We start from the raw sequence: 15877 nt of genomic DNA, 5'->3' as shown, positions 1-15877 counted from the left end.
GAAAACCCCCGTCACCTGTCACCCTACCACAGAGGCTGTCATGTGATTCATCACTTTGACCACTTTCCTTTGTCCCAGTTTGGCAGATCACATTAGCTTTGGGCTGTAAGGGCACCAGGCCCCTCGGCCTCCCAGCTGGTACCCTGTCGCCCTGGGGAACTTTTCAGACTCAGTGCATCTTTAGATGCAGGGAAAAGATAACAGCTTTAAAATAAGGCACTGAATTTGGGCCAAAATTCCTTAAGCCTACATGTGAGATTTGAGCTGTTTTTCTGGGGTGGCTAAAGACAAATGTGAGAAGTAGGAGATGTTGAATTCTGTTTTTAGGGAATATGGCAGGCTAAATTCTCGAGGTGAACACTCCTATTGAAAACAGCTAAAATGGCTGGATAAAATATTTTTTAAATCTTAAAAGCACTGAGAAGTTGACAGATAGTCAAGAGTGACCAGGACAAAATCTGAAAGAAGCCAGACTACAGTGGTCCAGGAAGCAGCTCTTGCCCCAAGAGTATTTTCTTGTCCCAGCCACCTTGCACTCAGGGCATGGCAGCTTTTCAAAGCATGGGGCCTCCCAGAGGAAGCAAGGACCCTGAAGGTCTACACCACTGAGTAAGAAGGAAGGAACAGACCAGAAGTCAACCCCGCCCCATACTGACACTCAAGGATCTGTCCGTCCCTCAAGTTGCCTGGGCACTGAGCACATGGTGGTAGTGTGGGGTGCAGGCTTCTCAGAAATTGTGAACACAATCAGTCCTCCTGCATATTTGCAGCCCAAATTACTATCCTTGGGAGGGCCAAGAGACCTCAGGCTGTGACTTTGCTTTACTACTAGCTCAGATTAGTCGTGTTCTAGGAGATCCTTGGCAGAAGCAAACACAAATCCTCTCTGGAAAGAGCCACCTTTATTCTGAGTGTCCCACAGGTAATTCCTCAAGCACAGTGATCATGGCACCATCGAGTAACAAGTCAGCCTGAGGATGAACCAGAACCACCAATAGCAGAAACACACCACCAGACATCAGCCGATGTGGTCCTAGGACACATATTATCAAGAAAGATGCTTGCTCTGTTAAAGAAGAGACAAGCTAATAAACATCCCCAGAGAAGAGAAAACTGAAAAATGTGGCCTAGTTAATTTGAAAAACAAAGAGAATTTCTAAAAATGAAAAATGAAGTAATAGAAATTTAAAACTCAATGAAAGGGTTTAACGGTCAGTTAAGCAAGTTTAAAGGGTTAGGGTTAGCAAACCAGAAACTCAGTTAGAGGAAACAACCCACAGTGACATTCAGATAAGCACCCTAAGGTGAATGATACAGAAAAGAAGCTTAAAAATGCAGAGGATCTGTCAGAATTTCTCACATCCTATCCTTTGCTTATAAAAATTTTTCTGGGTCTGCATGCAGCCCAGTGATGACCCAGCTGGCTGCAGATGCCCCCGGGCTCCTGAGCTGTGATGGGAGCCCATGGGCCTCAGCCAGGCCCCTCTGCCCTCCACAGCTGTAGAGGATTCTCAAAGCAAATGTACTTCACAGGGCCTGGTTTTCCAAAGCCTTGCAGTTTCAAATATTGACCTTGCGGAGGACTGGAAATTTTCCTCAGGCTATAAAGTCTCTGGTGTAAGATAAAGATTTGTGGCACAGCAAGGCTGCTGGCTCAAGGACAGACTAGTTATTGATTATTATGTAAAGATACTGAGAAATTGCTGGAGGGAGAAGGAATGTTTGCTAAGATCAAGCTTGTGTTGATAGGACAACTTAATTGCCGTACTGGAATGTCATCTGGCTTGTTTCACTGAAAGTTACCAGCCTATATTGTTAAACTATAACCCCACCTAGGTTCTCTTCCTGTAACTTCCTGATCTGGAAAATAAATACAGGAAGAGAACCCCAATTAGGGGTAAATTTCCCAAGGAAGGGATGCCTCTCACTGGAGGGTTCCGGGAAAATTAACCACTTCGGGGCTTCTCACTGCTCAGAAGAGATGGGCTTTGAGTATCCTTTGTGGCTCCACCACCCAGGGGAAATGGGGTGACAAATCCGTGGGGGGCAAAGCAACACACAGCCAGACCAGCAAAGGAGGCACCTGTGGGCCAGGCCTGTCCCCCTTCTCCCTTCCCATCCAATGTCTTAGAACATAAAAACAATAATAAAAATAAATTAACTAAAAAAAATTTTTTTTGCTTCTATTAAGTAATTCCAGGGTCAGGGGTTTGGATCCCCATACCACCCAGCTACCGAAAATAAATAAATAAATAAATGTACATTAAGATAATTCTTTCTTTCAAGAAGTACAAAATGCACAAAGTGCGCCATCACTGAATTTGACCTGTGTGACCCAATCCTTTATCAAGATATAGAATATTTTCATTACCCCAAAAAGTTCCCACATGCCAATTCTTCATCTTCTCCCCCACTCCCCAGAAGCAACAGCTGTTCTTTTTTCTATACCGTGGACTAGTTTTGTCTTCTAGCTGTTCTAGAATTTCATGTAAATGGAATATTGCGGTATATAGTCTTCTGTGTAAATTTTCTTCTACTCACCTTTTTTTGTGGCTGGGGAGGTGATTTTTGTGTGTTTTGTGTTTTCTTAGAGGGGGTCGCCTGTATTGCCCAGGCTAGAGTGCAGTGGCTATTCACAGGTGCCCAGTTCTGACCTGCTCTGCTTCTGACCCAGGCTGGGTCACCCCTCTTTGGGCAACCCAGTGGTCCCCGCTCCCAGGAGGTCACCTAGTGCAGATGCCTGATGACATATTGTCCTGCAGCCCAGAACTCCTGGCTCTAGCGACCCTCAGCCTCCAAGCGGAGCAGCAGGACCACAGGCCACAGGCTCAGTGTATTCATGAGTCCTGTGCCACTGTATGGCCACACACAGCTTGGCTGTCCTTTGCCTATCGGTAGACACCTGAGCTGTTTCCAGTTTCTACTTTTATGAATAAAGCGGCTATTTGCATTCTTGTTCAAGTCCTTTTATGAACATGTGATTTTATTCCTCATGCACAAATTCCTAGGAGTGAAATGCGTTTTATAGAAAACTGTCAAATGTTCTTCTGAAGCGGTTGTGCCATTTACATCCCACGTGTCACAGTACAGGAGTTGCTGTTGCTCCACTTGCTTGCCAGCATCTGGCATGACAGTCTTTCTATACGATAAAAGCTATGGACTTTCTCCCCAGAAAAGATAAATGTACATGCAAAACATTTGCCTGCCTGTAACCTTCCCCCTATGCTGGTTTATGGATCTCAGGAAAAGATGTTTCCTCTAGTCCAGAGATGAACAATATGTAATTAGATGCCCAATAGAACTGGTATTGAGTGCCTACTACATGTCAGGAATTTTACCCACATTAGCTCAACTAATTCTCACAGCAAGTCTGTGAAATAGAATTATGCCTATCTTACAGATGAGAAAACTGAGGACTAGACCTAATAAATAACTTGACCAAGATGACACAGCTAGTAAGTAGCAGAGGTGGAGGTGGAGCTTGGGTGGGGCTGATTCCAGAGTTGAAACTCATGGTGTTCAGAGGGAAAGTTACAACCAAACGAAGTTGGCTGAGGAGTAAGTGGCTGACCCGGGCCCTCTGAGGCATAGCATGGAGGAGGCGGAGACAACACGGCGTGGGGCCAGACTCCCCAAGTCTGAGTCTTGGTTTTGCCACTGTGTGACCCTAGTCGAGTAACTTAATTTCTCTGTGCTGCAGTGTCACTCATCATAAAACTAGACCTGACCGCAGTTCCTGTGAGGACTGGATAAATCGCAGTTTATGAAGTCACTAGAACTGCATCTGTAGTTACTTAGCTCCCCACACTGGAGCCCACAGCAGGATGGCCCTGCGCCTGGGGAGGCCTCCAGGGTGGGTGGGACAATGACAAAGAACAGGTGTGTGGGCAGAGGGGTGGGCAGAGAAGCGGGTCATGTCTTCAAACTGCAAATGAACAGTGTGACTAGTGCACCATGAGTCAGGAGAGCGAGCAATGGAAAAAAATGGACCTCGCCATGGAAGGGTTCGATGCGGAACTTCAAGCTGAGGTTTTAATAATGCCATGGGATAAAAGCTGGATCTCAGGATGTTAAGGGACACGTGAGTAGTGAGAAAATGTTGGGCCAATGTAGGTCACACATTTAAAATCTAGCAGAGACCCAGCTTTACCTCCAAGCTGATCCCCTCACTGACGGGTTAAGATAAATCTTTCAGTATTTGCAAGAGAGTCGTGCTGATACTTTTTGGGGAATTACACTGCATTAGTCTGCTTGGCTACCATAACAAAATGTTGTAGACTGGGTGGCTTGAACAACAGAAATTTATTTCTCACAGTTCAGGAGGCTGGGAAGTCCAAGATCAAGGTGCCAGCAGGGTTTGTTTCCGGTTCAGGATTTTCTTCTCAACCTGTAGATGGCCCCTGTCTTGCTGTGTCCTCATGTTGTGGAGAGAGAGTTCTGATGTCTCTTCCTCTTCTTATGAGGGCACGGCCCTATGAGATCAAGACCCCATGTTTATGACCTCATTTAATCTTTAACACCTCCTCACAGGCCCTCTCTCCAGATACAGTCACACTGGGGGTTAGGGTTTCAACATGCAATTCAGCCCATAGTATGGGAGTACTTCAAAAAGTTCATGGAAAAAATGAAATTAAAATATAATACAAATCCTTCCATGATGGTTTTGGAGATCCCATTGGGACATCCAAAAGGACTCAACTTCCACAACCAAATAAACTTCATTGCTGAAATAGGTGCACTTCTTAGGTCAGTTAATCCAGGACCATCTTTTCTTGGCTCTTGGAGTGGATCCCAATTGGTCATAGAATTTATCTTCCTGGACTCTTCCCCCTCCTACACTATCCCATGACTTTTGTTTCTGGTTCTGTTGAGTAAGTTCAGGAAGTCACTCCCCAGTCATGGTAGCAATGATTAGGATCCTGGCTTTATTTTCTAGCACTTCTGTGATCTTATAGCATGATGACAGGGTCTATTCTCTGCCCCATATGAGATGCAAGAAAGAACTGGGTTAATAATCTTGTTTGTCTGTCTATTTAAGAGCTCAAATCGATTTTTTAAAATATTTCATGCACACTGGAAAGGAAACTGGTTCCTTGAGGTAAGCACTGGCTCTTCTCTAAGCTTCAGACTCTAGAAAGTTAATCTGCAACAAAGAAGGGCTGTCTTGAGGTGTTGGTGGAAAGGACTGCACCTGATGTCTCTAACTATCGATACCTCAAGGGACAGATTTGTGACTCTAGACTTCCAAGCTGATGCTGCTCAGACAACCATTGGGATCAGGGACTGAGTCAGGATTCCCAGAACTCTAACCAGTGGTTCTCAACTGGTGGTGATTTTGTGTGCAGGGAGCATTTGGTATTGTCTGGAGACAGTTTTGGTTGTCACAACTGAGGATAGGGTTGCTACTGTCTTCTTATGGGAAGAGTGCAGACGTGCTGCTAAATACCCTATAAGGCACAGGACAATGCCCCATGCCCCAAATGAGTAGTGCCAAGCTTGAGAAACCCTACTCTAAAGCTATGTGCCTCTGTTGAGCTATTGATTAAGAAATTTAAAATTCTGTAAGGATTTTTTTTTTTTTTTAATGACCAGTAAGGGGATCTTGACCCTTGACTTGGGGTTGTCAGCACCACGCTCTCCCAAGTGAGCCACGGGCCGGCCCAGGATTGGTGTTAACTTGTAAAATGCAAATGATTTTTTGTTGTGATAAAGTATACGTAACATAAAGTGTATCATTTTAACCAATTTTTAGCTTAAAATTCAGTAATATTGTTGTACAAACAACACCACCATCAGTCTCCAGAGCCTTTTCATCATCTGAAACTGAAACTCTGTCCCCATTAAACAGTAAACTCTCCATGCTTCTCTCCAAGTCCCTGGTAACCACTATTCCATTTTCTGTCTCTGTGAATTTGACTGTTCTAAGAACCTCATATAAGTGGTATCATACAATATTGTCTTTTTGCAACAGGTTTAATTCACTTAGCATAATGTCCTCAATGTCCTTCCATGTTGTAGCATGTGTCAGAACTTCCGTCTTTTTCAAGGCTGATAATATTCCACTGTATGCATCCACCACATTTTGCTTCTCCATTCATCTGTCAATGGACACGGTCACTTCTGCCTTTTGGCTGTTTGTAAATGATGATGCTATAAACATGGGTACATGAGTATTTCTTTGAGATGCTTTCAATTCTTTTGGGAATGTAGCCAGCAGTGACATTGCCGGATCATATGGTAATTCTATTTTAATTTTCTGAGAAACTGCCCTATTGTTTTTGACAGAAGCTGTATCATTTCACATCCCCACTAGCAGTGCACAAGGGTTCCAATTTCTCCACCTCCTCACCAGCACTTGTTATTTTCTGGGGTTTGTTTGTTTTTATATACAGTAGCTATCCTAATGGGTGAGAGGTGGTAACTCATTGAGGTTTTTTTTTTTTTTGGTCTTTTTCGTGACCGGCACTCAGCCAGTGAGTGCACCGGCCATTCCTATATAGGATCTGAACCCGCGGCAGGAGTGTCGCCGCGCTCCCAGCGCCGCACTCTCCCGAGTGCGCCATGGGCTTGGCCCCTCATTGAGGTTTTGATTGGCATGTTCTCAATGATTAGTGACATCGAGCATCTTCATGTGCTTATCGGTCACTTGTATGTCTTCTTTGGAGAAATGTCAGTTCAAGTCCTTTGCCAGTTTTTTCTTTTTTAAAAAAAGTAACTCTTTAATCAATATGCACATAAGGAGAATAAAGGGCAGCACCAGGCTGACTGGGAAAGGGAGCAAGGTTTCCTCCCTTTGTCCCAGTGTCTGCTTGGCACAGTTCTGAGAACACACACATACGTGGGGGTGAGTTGGGAAGAAGAAAAAGGGAGATGACTGGAAAGACAAAGACAAAGGGGGAGAGGCAAGGGCTTGCAGCAGCCTCAGTCAGGGGACTCCAACACAGATTCACTCAGTGCAAGGTCCCAGCAGTGTCCAGCCCCATGTTTTTGAAATGCTCACGAGCCATGTTCACTGTAGGGCACTGTTTGAATGTAATCTCTACAAAGCTTCAGTCTTTGGCTGGACCCTCCCAGACTAGGACACATTTGCTGGTTTTCTTCACAGCTTCCTCCTCATCTCCCTTCATGTTAGATGTTTGTTCATCCCACCTTATCCGATGCAGCATAAGATGCTGAAACTTCTTCTGGACCTTGGGGTCCCCTTCCACTGCTACCACGTTGACATCCTTGTGCAATACCACCACCCCTGTCAGGTACAGTTGCCCAGCATTGGCCTCAACCTTGAACTTCTTGGCTGGGTTGCTCAGATTTTGAACTCTATATACAGATATGTGTACCCCCTGTGAAATGTCTTCTTTAAACCTTTTAATTTTCCTGACCATTTTCTCTTCTGCTGTAAATTTTCGGGCAGCACTTTTCATGCACTTTCTGCCTTTTTGCCATCTGAGCTCTGATGTGGGCTTTTTCCTTCATGGGGTCTTGAACAGCTTCTGTTCCTAATACTCACATCAAATTAGAAATTCTCACTTTGGGTTCTGGAGGAGGCATCAGGCCCAGCCTGACTTTCTCTTATAATTCCTTCTGTGCTTCCCTCCTTGTTTGCCTCTGAAGTTTCTTCTGTTTCTTCTTGGTAAGATATACCCCCAGAGTAACTAGTGTGCCGTTGTCGACTGGAGGATTCAGCTGGGCTGGATTTTCAATCTTCCCTCTTGGGATTTTGCTCTGTAAGGTCAAAGCCATTGGGGATGATTTAAGAGTCCCACCCCTCAATTTCAGGGATATCTCCTTCCTTTAACTCCTTCTTAGGAGCAATGAGGACCAGCCTAGTTGAAGTATGGATGCCTGTTTTTCAAGCTGCCTGTGAAATCTCTGCCTGCAGCTTCTCTAGCTGAGCCTTTGTCTGTAATCATTGAGCAATCTTCTCAAATTTGCCCTTGCACTGGGAACGGGCAGTTGAGGCTCAGGGGTCAAAAATGGTATTGGATTCCATGTCTTCTGATGGCTTCTCTTTTAGCTGTTGCTTGAACTGTTCCCTCATCACAACAAGAGTATTGGCCTTTCGAGTAGGCATGCGGTGTGACAGCTCAGTCGCCTTGCCTGTTGCATCTACGGTGAGACCTTGCCCATCTAGGATCAGTGGTGCAGGTTTAGTCTGATCTTTTAGTTCCACCTTCAGGGGAGCAATGCCCTTGGCATGGAGATTAGCCAGGCCCACCATGTTGGCACTGCCAATGAGCCCTGGCTTCAGCGCCAGCGGGGCTTGAATTTGGGCTTGTAGTTCAGCTGCTTTCCTTGCTTTCTTGATGACATCATTCATGAAAGTGGCAGCCTGGGAGGGCTGAATAGCATTGCCAATTGAAAGTCGCTCTGGCTGTGAGGAAGGAGGAGGCTTTGGCTGAGGCATAGGGGGGCTGATGAAGTGCAGCTCTTTTTTCCTCTCCTCAATTTGTCACATTGCTTCTTCCATCATCCGTTTCATCTGGAGCTGAGTCAGCATGCCAGGGCTCTCTGAGGGAGGCCCAGGGCCACCTCTGGCTCTTCCTCCACCTCCTCAAAATGGGGTATTCATAGCTTCTTTACTCCTGATGATTCTTTGCAGATCTCAGAGGCATCATCAAACACCTCCTTTAGCTCTCGTTTTCTGCTCCCATCACTGCTAGACTTGGAATGCCTAGAGCTCCGGCCTTCCTCCACAGCCTCAAAGAGTTTGTCCACAAATCAGAGAGTAGAATCATCAAGAAAAGGTTATAGATAGTTGACTGCCTTCTTCTTGACCATGCCCTTCCCCACACAGCTCAATGCTGCCATGACCACTGTGGGTTCTGAGACACCCAGGACCTCTTTACTGTCTCCTCCGTCCAGGCTTTCACCTCATCCCGCTCCCTCTTAGACAATGCCATTTTCAGTATTGATGGGGGGACGCTGGTGGTGCTTTCAGGTGGGGTTGAGGTACAGCCTTTGAATCTTGGTCTTGTTGACTGCTTGCATACAAGGAATATACTTTGTCACATCCTGTGTGCTGGAAGTACCAGAGCAAAGCAGGCAACAGAGGTGAAAGAGGCAGGACCAGAAGCTGTCTGTGTAAAAGCACCGCAGAGACATCAGCTGACTAATTGGTAAAGACTGCACCATCTTCCTAGACCCTATGATGTACGGCCTGCAAAACTTTTATTTTTTATTTATTCATTTATTTTCCAGCAAAGTCCCTTTTATTTATTTAGCTAGAAATCACTCTTTATTGATTAAGTCACCAGGAATTTTCAGCACAAGATTTAACATCTTAATGACCACTGGGCTTGCTCTGCCTCTTGCAGAACTTGAAGGGGTTTAGAGGGAGAGACATCACTAACAGAGATCACGTCAGATGGTGGCAGGTGCTCCTTTCCCAGTCATTGCACAAACTGCTCAATTCTTGTCCACAGCAGGAAAGAGCCAGTACTTCAGAAAAACCTAATAAAGAATTGACATTGCAACTTAAGATCTCTCTTAACAATTTAGATATATCAACGGTATTGGTACAAACTCATTGGCTTCTGATCTAAGTTGTTTTCATTTTGCCATTTTGCGTATGTGTGTAATTTTAAGAAATAATCTCATTCCCTGTGCAGAAAAGAATCACCCAGTGCAAAGAAAAATCCCTCATACTGGAATAGCCTCATCTTGCTTTGGATGGAGGAAACAGGTTTTTCCACTCCTACCCAAGAGATGAGCAAACACCCCCCAAAGTCCAGATGCTACTTCTGGCCTTGGAATGTGCAGAGGCAGTATTTGATGGGCTGATTCAATCCACCTAGAAAGGGCAGCTGGAAGCACCATGCAGGTAGCCTTCTCTGGAAATTTCTTGAAGTCAGCTCTTAAGAATCATTCATGGTTGTGTGCAAAGGTTCTCAGGTCCAAACAACTTTGGCTATTCCATCTCACGACCTAGGCTGAGAGGAGGTGCTGGATTGTCAGAAGCAAGAGACATAGCGGTGGCCCCAGTGTTAGGACCTGTGTGACTCGAGGATCATCAAGGATCTGGGCTGTCCAGCTTCCTTTCCACAATGCCCACAATCCATGCTTAGTGACCCTCTCCATACTCGGAAGATTCGATTTCAGAACAAACATGAGCCACCTGTTCTCTTGGCAGATGAAATCAGTAATCCCCAGAGTTTTCGGCTGAGGTTCCTTCAAGAAGCCCAAACCACCCTGGCCTTGCTGATGGCAGCCATCCTGGCAAGGATCGGCAAGTCATGAATGACAAGGAACACCTAATATCTTTGTTGTTTCACCAGGTTCTGAGAGTGTCCTAGAATGCCAAAGTCTGTGACATCTGTGGCCGCATGGGCATTCGATGTGTGCATTCATCCAGCAGCAGCTCTGCTTAGGGACCTCCCTGAGAGGCCAGCTCCACCTCTTCCCTGGAGACCACTATCTTCACCTTATTCTGTCATGCAGGACCATCCACAGCCTGGGTTCCTAAGGGCTTGGTTAACACAAGCACGTCCCCAACAGCAGCATCGTCAGGCATTATGAATTCGCATGGCCAAAGCACCACATGACAGCTCCACTGATGATGGCCCACAGGTTGACCACCTTGTCCACTGGTCACTGCAGTCCCTCCTTCCTTGGTAGCATCTCGAAAGCCCTTGACCATGAGTGTGTTACCTCTTCTCGCTCCTCATCACTCAGACCCCAGCTGACACTGAGCATTGTCAGCACGTCACATCAGTAATGCCCATGGCAAGAGGCCGCTCAGCTCACTGGCACAGCTCTGCTCCGCATCGTGTCAGGGGGGGTGTCTACCAGGGGGTCAAAGAAGTCTGTGGTCTGCACCAGGATGGCCCCCCTGCCTCAGAGGTGATGCAGGAGTCCATCCCAGTGCTCGGGGCTGGGAAGGCCAGGCTGGCAGGTCAGCTTCCTGGGCCGCCTCTTCCAGCCTCAACCAGGACCCGGCTTGTGGGGGCCACACGTCTGGATGCATCGGTCTGGACAGGAGTTCGAGCAGCACCTGCTGGGGACCCTGCAGCCTCAGCCCTTCATGCACAAGAAGCCTCAGCTGCCAGCTCAGGCTGAGGCCCAGAGCTGGGGTCTCGAAGGACAGTAGCTCGAGAAGCCCCAGCTCCAAGACCAGCCCAGCAGCTGAGGAACCTGCTGCCACCATTGCCACCATCACCATGGCCATCACGCCCACCCAGCAGATAGGGAGGAGAGGGCCTTTTACTTTCTACTTAGTTAACATGAAGTCACATGTACCCACAGGTTCTCCCAGCATGAGTCAAACCCTGCGATCCCTTCCTGGCCTCGCTCTGCTATTGCTTTTTAAACCTTGCAATGTGTTATGATTTCTCACTCTTATAATTTATTTTGAACCTAGTTTAAGAAAAACATTTTGTGTTCTTTTACTTAAAGAGGTCCTCCAAATTCTTCTCAGTGTCAACCCTGTGGCCCTGGCTGTGTGCTCACACTGTGTGGACATCCATCCAGGCACTGGGGACAGCATTGTTAGCCCAGCAGACACACCCCTGCCCCTGGGTATGGCCAGCATCTGGGACAGAGCTGGCACTGGCAAACACCCAGTGAACATTGACCTAAATCCAGTTGCACCCTAAAAGAGTTGGTTTCTCAGGGGGGCCTAGGGCTGACCCCAGCAGCACCCAGGTCATGGGGTCAGGCTTTCAGAACCTCCCAAAACCCTTCAGACAAGCAAGGAGTCCACTCTGGCACCAGCAGACCCTGCAGCATGGAATAATACAGAAGCCCCTCTCTCCGGGCCTCAGGAGGAGGGATGGGTCAGCATCCCACAGCCCAGCCCCCAAACAGCTCCCACTGGCCTGTCCCCTGTCCTGGAACACTTCCATAGGGACAACACTTACCATGTGAATGTTCGTGTCCCCAAAACTTCATATGTTGAAGCCTAATCCCCAAGGTGATAAGTCTTAGGAGGTGGGACCTTTGGGAGGTGACTGGGTCATGAGGGTGGGGCCCTCATGATGCGATTACTGCCCATATAAAAGTGGCTGAGGGAGCTCATTTTCCCTGTTGGCCATATGAGGACACAGTGAGAAGGCACTGCCTGTGAAGCAGAGAGCGAGTCTTTGCTGGGCACCAAATCTGCCACAACCTGATCTCGGACTTCCAGCCTCCAGAACTGTGAGCAATGAATTTCTGTTGTTTACGAGCCACCCAGGCTATGGCCGGTTACATAAATATTTATTAAATTTTATAAAAATTAAGGAAGTCACCTATTGGAAATCAAAAGAGCTTCAGGCTGATCTCTAATTGAACAAAAAAGCAAAGCATGTATCATTGCGTGAAAAAGAGGGCATAATAGAGTATGGAAACAATAATTACATGAATTAGAATTTCATAGAGGGAGACTTCTAGGGCAGGGTTTTTGCTAATTCTCAGCAGGGACTGATGATCACACTTGGCCCATGCGGGGGACCAAGAAACCGGGGAAGTATTGGTTAGTCACTCAGGGCTGGTGCTGGCATGAGAGATCACACAAATCAAGAAGCACCGACATGGTCAGTGTTTTCCACAGGACACTGTCTGTTCTGGGGATGAACATGGAGGATTGAGGAGCCAGGCCACGTGTTCCTAAAAGTCAGAGTAAAATCTGCTTGAATCAAAGTGCTTAGGAGATCATGTTTCCCCAGAGGGACAGGGCTGATTTGTCTCTCAAGATTTTTGCCACATTTGAAAGCTGCAGGACGTGAGTGCTACAGCAGCAAGCTGAAACCTTCAAAAGTCACAAGTGGATTTGCCACAGTCTTTCATGCTTGACCAGTGACCTACTAGAATTTCCATCCAAATCCCTGAAGGGCCTTCCCTGAGGAAGACAGAAGAAGCAGAGATGGACGAGCCTCATTACAACTGCATATGGGTAATTGGACACAGAGGGGGACAGAGAGGGGAGAGAGAAAGGGGCAGAGAGAAGCCATCCCAGAATATGTAAAAACCGAGAATTTTCCAAAATGAGTATAATATATCAATCCACAGATTAAAGAACCTCAAGTAGATCAGCAAACACCAACTGGGAATAAAAGAGAAAAGAGGAGAAAATCATACTAAAGTCCATCATAGTCAAATTGCTAAAACGAAGCAAAGTCCATTTCTTTCCTAAAGCAAATTCACACTCTTACATGTCATCATTAAACAATAAATATCAAAATATTCTAAAACTACTTATTCATCATAAAGAGGTAAGAAAATAATAACAAACCTAAGATTCATAGGAGAATGGATATACTAAACACAAAAAAATGAAATCAAATTATCAGGGGAGGGGAAAATGACAGAATTGACAGACTAATAAACTTGAAAGCTGTTTATTTCAATAATAGAAACCAAACAAAAGCCATGTATCCACTTTCAGTGTTTATTTTAATGAAATAAATTTGACTCAAATAAAAATACACAAATGTGGGAGTGAAAAAAACATAAATGTAGACTCTGAAGAAACTACAAAAATAAGGATAATTATTAAAAATAGACATTTCATAAATAAGTTTTATACTAAATGAAAAAGAAAAATTTCTGGCCAAGTATAAACGATAAAACATTGCTAGGGACCCCCCACGGCCTGATCTGCCTAAGGAGATCACTAAGGAGCCCCCTTGAATGGCCTGCCCTAGGGCTTCCTTGGCATGCTTGGTGCTAAGGGACCCCTGGCCTGTCCTGGCTTACCTCTAAGAGACCCCCTGGCCTGGTCTGCCACTAAGGGCCTCCCTCAAATGGCTTGCCCCAGGGCCCCCTTGGTCTGTCCTCCCACTAAGAGTGCCCCTGGCCTTTCCTGGCCTACCACGATGGGCTGCCCTGGCCAGGTCTGCTGCTAAGGACCCCACTGCCACTAAGGGCAGGCCTGTCCAGGCCTACACAAGAGATCCACTGGCCTGGCCTGCCTCAGGGCCCCTGTTTTAGTCCATTTTGTGTTGCTACAACAGAATACTTAGAACTGGGTAATTTATAAAGAAAAGTGAAATTTATTGCTTATAGTTTCTGAGGCTAGGAAGCACAAAGTCCATCTGGTGGTGGCAGCAGTGACCCAGGGGTCTCATATTGAAAGATGCTGGAAGCAGAGAAAGCAGAGACAGGCAGACTCCCATGTGCTCTTCTTTTAAGGCCCTCAGAACCATACACCTGACCACCATTTTTAATCAATACAATTTGGCATGGTCTGCTCCTGGCCCCCCAAAACTCATGTCCTTTTCATATGCAAATACAGTCATTTCATCCCCACAGTCTTAACTTGTTTCAGCTCAAGAGTCCATAGTTCAAAGGCCCATCTGTGAAATCAATACAATTTATCTATTTCCAAGATACAATGGTGGGACAAACATAGGGTACATACTACAATTCCAAAAGGGACACATAGGCCAAAAGAAAGGGGTATTGGGTTCTAAGCAAGTCCAAAATCCAGCAAGGCAGGCATTAAATCTCAAAGATGGTGAATCATGTACCTTGAGTCCATGTTCCATGTCCTCTGCATGCTGGTGTGGGGGTTGGGTCCCTAAGTCCTTGGGCAGCTCTGCTCCTATGGCTTTCCTGGTTGCAGGCCCCACTTCAGCAATCCCAGGCTGTCATTCCACTCTGTAGCTCCACAGGTCTGGGGTCTCCATGGCAGTCCTGCTCTCATGGCCCCACTAGCCATGGTGCAGATGGAGTTTCTCTGCTGCAACTCTGTCCCCACGTTTCCACTTGGCATTGCTCTAGCAAAGGCTGTCTGCAGTGACTCTGTCCCTGTGACAGATCTCTTCCTGGGCCCCCAGACTTTTCCATACATCCTTTGAAATCTGGGTGGAGGCTCCCAAGCCTTCTGAGCTCTGGCATTCTGTGAGCCTGAAGACCTAACACCACGTGAACTCCACCAAGGCTTCTGGCTTGTATTTTCCAAAGCTGTGTGTCCAGGCACACCTGGAGTCAATTCAGCCACAGCTTGAGCAGCCAAAGCAACTGGAGTGCTGGTGCTAGAAGCAGTTTCCCAAGATGGCCCTGAGCAGTGAGCCCGTGGAGGGCTCCTCAAGCCAGTTCCCCAAGACAATTTTGTCTCCCTAGATCTTTGGGCCTGAAATGGAAGAGGTGGCCCCAGGTCCTTCTGCAATGCCTTCAGGGCCTTTTTCTTCTTCTCTTGATAATCCCATTCTTTTGTGTTAATCTTCTTAGTACCATTGAATTTTCCTTCTGAAAATGCTCTCTTCTTACCACATGACCAGGCTACAAATTTTGCAAATCATTACATTCTGCTTCCCTTTTAAATTCTGGCTTCATGTCATGCCTTTGCTGCCATAACTCAGAGCAGGCTCTTACAAGTAGCCATGCAGCTCCCTTAATGCTTTGCTGCTTAGAAATTTCTTCCACCAAATACTCTGGTTCACAACTCCTAAGTTCCAACTTCCACACAGTCCTAGAGCATAGACAAATTGCCACCAACTACTTTGTCAGTTCACAGCAAGGGTGGTCTTTGCCCCAGTTTCCAATAAACTCCTTATTTCTATCAGAGACCTTCTTCGAAGGGTCTTTACAGTTCATATTTCCATAAGCATTCTGCTCACCACCATTTAAACAGCCTCTAAGACATTCCAAACTTTCCCTCCTCTTTTTATCTTCTTCTGAGTCCTCCAAACTCCTCCAAACTCGCAACACCCAGTTCCAAAGCCATTTCCACATTTTCAAGTGTCTGTCACAAGCAACAGCCCACTCCTGGTACCAATTTTCTATGGCTATTACAGAATACTTGGCACTAAGGGCCTCCATGGCCAGGTCTACTATTCTGGGCCCCCTTGCTGCTAACAGCCCCCCTTCTGCTAAGGGCCTACCTGGCCTGGCCTGGCCTGGCACTAAGAGGCCCAGTGGCCTTACCTGTCCCTAGGGTCCCCTGCCCTGGCCTGCCTCT

General features: G+C 46.4%; 2 pseudogenes; both read right to left on the bottom strand.

Moving 5' to 3' along the window:
- Positions 1-6921: 6921 nt before the first annotated feature.
- On the bottom strand, positions 6922-8900 carry LOC134365243 (U4/U6 small nuclear ribonucleoprotein Prp3-like; annotated as a pseudogene).
- A 1024-nt stretch (positions 8901-9924) lies between these two features.
- LOC134364512 (selenide, water dikinase 2-like) lies at positions 9925-10707 on the bottom strand (annotated as a pseudogene).
- Positions 10708-15877: the final 5170 nt, after the last annotated feature.

Source organism: Cynocephalus volans, chromosome 16 (assembly GCF_027409185.1).
Source record: "Cynocephalus volans isolate mCynVol1 chromosome 16, mCynVol1.pri, whole genome shotgun sequence".
NCBI lineage: Eukaryota > Metazoa > Chordata > Mammalia > Dermoptera > Cynocephalidae > Cynocephalus > Cynocephalus volans.
Note: the sequence above shows the minus strand (reverse complement) of the source record. Positions and strands in the feature narration are given on the sequence as shown.